Consider the following 5,112-nt stretch of genomic DNA (forward strand, 5'->3'; position numbering starts at 1 on the left):
CTTCCCAAATGTCCCCTTGTGGCCACCAGTGGCTCTGCAACATCCTGCTTCACTGTCCCGTCTTCTAGGCTCCACACATGAAATTCTTCAAATAACAACAGCCCTCCCTAGGGTCTGGTTCATTAACATAAAGTTCAAAAATAAACACAAATCATCCATCCTAGCCTTAATCTAGATATAGCCCCTCCTCCTTGAAGTACTGTCTCTTACTGCTCTCTGAGCCACTGGAGAAGATACAAGACCTAGCTCACCTTCCTTGCCTTCTCCCCAAAAAGACAACAAAACTTGCAGCTTGCAGTCAGGACTTTCCACCCAGCCACAGCTCCTGTCCTCAGGGATCACTGCAGGAGACACTGTCTTCCTGCAGATTCACCCTGCTATCCCCCCTTTGGCTGTCCCCAAACATCTGCTTTTCTACTCCCCACAGGGGCCTGGTTTAGTTGCATGACCATCTGCCACATGACTTAATTCATTCTCTTCACCTGGGGAGGTAAATCGTTGCATCACAGGTGGGCTGAGACCTGTCTCCCTTTAGAATCGCCAGCTACACTGTGACAGGGAACATCTCGGTAGTAGCTCCAGCAAACTCTCAAGCACAAGGTCTACAGATCTGGATATCCTTTACAGAGCTATGCAAGTTAGCCATGGCCAGGCTTCATTTGCATAAACACTGGTCACAATCTAGCCCATAAAATAAATAATAACAACAATATCAAAAGTTCATTGAATATTATTGTTGCTTGTAATTTGTAAAAGTAACAAGGCCAATTGTTATGCAGGAGATTGAAGATTCGGCCTCAGCTTGGCTAATTTGGCCAGTGTGTAGGGCAAAAATGTAAACTTTGTGGGATTAAGTGCTGCATTCACACACAAATCCACAGCAGACAGAATCACAGTAGCACAATTTACTTGTTAGTTTAGATTAAGCTTGAAAGCTTCATGAATATTTAAAGTTAAATATTTAAATGTCAATAGTGATTTTATAACTTCAGCATGAGAGCGAGCACATGCTTAGCAGCACCAGTTGTGAGGGATTTTCCAGTTATGAAAAATAATCGAATGAGGTTTATGTGGTGAACAAGAGAACAGACCAAAATTAGTTCTTACCATCCAAGAAAAACTAAAGGTATTTACACATCAGCCACACAGTCACTGACTTGTTTTAATATCAGAGGGGTAGCCGTGTTAGTCTGAATCTGTAAAAAGCAACAGAGGGTCCTGTGGCACCTTTAAGACTAACAGAAGTATTGGAGCATAAGCTTTCGTGGGTGAATGCCCACTTCATCAGACTCAAGTAATGGAAATTTCCAGAGACAGGTATAAATCAGTATGGAGATAACGAGGTTAGTTCAATCAGGGAGGGTGAGGTGCTCTGCTAGCAGTTGAGGTGTGAACACCAAGGGAGGAGAAACTGCTTCTGTAGTTGGATAGCCATTCACAGTCTTCGTTTAATCCTGATCTGATGGTGTCAAATTTGCAAATGAACTGGAGCTCAGTAGTTTCTCTTTGAAGTCTGGTCCTGAAGTTTTTTTGCTGTAAGATGGCTACCTTTACATCTGCTATTGTGTGGCCAGGGAGGTTGAAGTGTTCTCCTACAGGTTTTTGTATGTTGCCATTCCTGATATCTGACTTGTGTTCATTTATCCTCTTGCGTAGTGACTGTCCAGTTTGGCCAATGTACATAGCAGAGGGGCATTGCTGGCACATGATGGCATACATAACATTGGTGGACGTGCAGGTGAATGAGCCGGTGATGTTGTAGCTGATCTGGTTAGGTCCTGTGATGGTGTTGCTGGTGTAGATATGTGGGCAGAGTTGGCATCGAGGTTTGTTGCATGGGTTGGTTCCTGAGTTAGAGTTGTTATGGTGCGGTGCGTGGTTGCTGGTGAGAATATGCTTAAGGTTGTTGGGTTGTCTATGGGCGAGGACTGGCCTGCCTCCCAAGGTCTGTGAAAGTGAGGGATCATTGTCCAGGATGGGTTGTAGATCACTGATGATGCGTTGGAGAGGTTTAAGCTGAGGACTGTAGGTGATGGCCAGTGGAGTTCTGTTGGTTCCTTTTTTGGGCCTGTCTTGTAGCAGGAGGCTTCTGGGTACACGTCTGGCTCTGTTGATTTGTTTCTTTATTTCCTTGTGTGGGTATCACAGTTTTTGAGAATGCTTGGTGAAGATCTTGTAGGTGTTGGTCTCTGTCTGAGGGGTTGGAGCAGATGCGGTTGTACCTCAGTGCTTGGCTGTAGACCACCATAGGGGCAGAGAAGAGAGGATAGAAAGGGTGGGGTGAGGAATAAGTATATCCACGGTTCTGCCCCCCTCCCAACACATCTGCCAGCAGATTTGTACGTAGGCAGTGGGGAGTATACTTTGTCAGGTAATAGGTTGGTGCAGCATATCCACTCCTTTCTCTCCCCTTGTACAAAACAGTATATCTGGGAATCGTTCCTCAGAGAGCAATTTCTGTGTCAAAATACCTTCCCTGAGTTTCTTCTGGGATGGTGCAACTATGCATCATTCCATATGGCCTTCAAGATAAGTCTCAGTCTAGCCCCCTGATTCAGAAGTAAAAAAAAAAAAAAAAACTATAAAAAGTCAATGAGAGCTGATGGTACTTAGCACCTCACAGGAGGCACAATGTAAAGCTGGACCCACCTATCTGTCTTTCTGTTACCTCTGTGCTAAATTACAGGCTTCTGGTTCTCCTTTTGCATTCTGATCAGATTCAGAACTTGAATCTATGTTTCCTGCCATGCCTAATATAAGATAAGTTTGGGAGAATGTATATTGCATGTATGATAATAAACTGTATTATCTATCTTTGCATTGCACTGTAAACTCCTCAGGGTATGGACCATGTTTTCCTCTTGGTTTGTTTAGGGCCAAGCCACTCTACTGGCACTCAATAAATAATTATTTGTAGTAGAAGTGATAATGGTGATAATATATTTATGGTTGAATTTCATATGCACCAAGTGACCCATGCTGTTCAAATATAGGAAGAACTGTCAGATGTAGACTGATAACACTATTGTGAAAAGAGCTCTTGAAGGCATTTCCAAAGTCTGGGTTACAATACTAAAGCCTGCTGTCTTGAGACACTTCGATACAAAAGCAGATTTTTGAGCTCTTGCCATACAAGACAAAAACTACCGGCTTTGCCATTTTGTGTTGTTTGCCTTTCCTTAGGGATAGCAGGGTTTCTTATCCCTTCTGTGATATTCCTTCCTTAAGGAAAAGCGAGCACAACTTATTTGTCTTCTTTTGTTCTCTCTTGACATTTTCTGACTTGACATTAAATTAAAAGATATTACACTGAGAAAATGAGAAGTGTACATGTTTGGATACAGCAACTTGTATTCTCATATGAACTTTCAGTTACCTTGATGCAAAGCAACAGGAAAAAAAATCAAAGGATGCAGCAAAATTTAGGATGATTACTTTTCTCCATTCTGAGTTTTTCTTGATCTACTGACTGGAAAATATATTTTTCTTGATCTTATGTTTGCAGTGCAAATGTTATAAAAATCCCTTGCTCGCTGAACCTAGATATTCCTGCCTCCTTCTATTGTCTTCTACATGATTGAAACAGAGTTAGGAGTGGCAAATCTTCAGCTCTAAATTTAGATTATTATTCCTCTTTTCCAGGGTCCAATCCTGCAAGGTTCCGAGCCCTCTTAATTCCCATTGCAGTCACTGGAAGCTGAGGAGGAGTTCTGCTTTTTGGAGGATCATCCAGCTGTGTGTGCTACACTTTCTGATGGTGCATCTCTCACTACTAAACCATAGCTTTGCATAATTCTGTCACCCTAAAATATTGCCATCCTATTCCCAAGTCATATATGAATATTTAGTTCTAAATATATCTAAACTTTGTTTGCAGTGTTCTTGTAGCCATTTTCGTCCCAGAATATGAGCGAGACAAAGCAGGTGAGGTTATATCTGTTATTGGAGCAACTTCTGTTGGTGGAAGATACACAGCACAACAGAACTCACCCTTCAAGATTCATTGGTCCTACACATGTGGTATATCTCAAGATGTGGTTATCACAACATCCAGTGCATCAAATGTCCCAATAATAGCTATGTGGGTGAAACTAGATAATCTCGAATGAACTATCCTCTTGAATGAACTCACACAGAAATATGATAAAAGACAAAAACACCCCATCACCTATAAAAGACAAAAACACCCCATCACCTTTTCAAAAAGCGATCACTCCATATCTGTTCTTTCAACGCTGGTCCTCAAAGGAATCCTGCACAACACCTTCAAAAGATAAGCCTGGGAATTTACATTCAAAACTCTACTAGACACCAAAATCCATGGATTTAACAGGGACACTCATTTATGGCTCATTACAACAATTTGTAACATACCACAGTCCTTCCTACCTTTAATTGCCCACTTCATATCCTTTATGCATAACAGTCCAACTGCCCACTTCATTTCAGGTGACCACCTCCCTCCCTTCTATTTAACAATCTATCCCAACTTGTATTAGCTCACACACTGTGCTTTCTTCCTCAGACCTGAAAAGGAGCTGTTTAGCTCAAAAGCTTGTACCTTCCACCAACAGATGTTGGTCCAATAAAAGATATTACCTCACCCGCCTTGTCTTTTTTATATATAAACTTTGAAGTTATATTTCCTCAGATAATAAGGGAGTAAAAACAGTCTGTTAATCTCATATATATATCCCTTTCCAAATGCTAAATCTGAATCAGAAAGGAAATTAATTCCTGGTGCAATTCCACTAGCTGAATGTCAACACATAGAGATGAAATATTAGAAAACTCCCATATTTGAATCTAGTGATATGCCTATGAAAGCAGCAAACAAAAAACAAAGATTAAGGTAATTCAGAGCCCATTTTAAACCCAAATTATGTTGCATAATCTCTAGATATCCAAGAGGATGGTGACATGATGTTCTCTGTTGTTGCAGATCTAGTGTATGAGATCTTGAAGAATAATTTCCTGCCATAGGTCTTCAAAAGCCTGTGATTTAAAGATGGCCTTAATATTAGGGTACGTCTTCACTACCCGCCATATCGGCGGGTAGCAATCAATTTATCCGGGATCGATATATCGCGTCTCGTTAAGACGCGATATATC

This window comes from Terrapene carolina, unplaced genomic scaffold (genome assembly GCF_002925995.2).
Source record: "Terrapene carolina triunguis isolate 2854851 unplaced genomic scaffold, T_m_triunguis-2.0 Scaffold18, whole genome shotgun sequence".
Classification (NCBI taxonomy): Eukaryota; Metazoa; Chordata; order Testudines; family Emydidae; genus Terrapene; species Terrapene triunguis.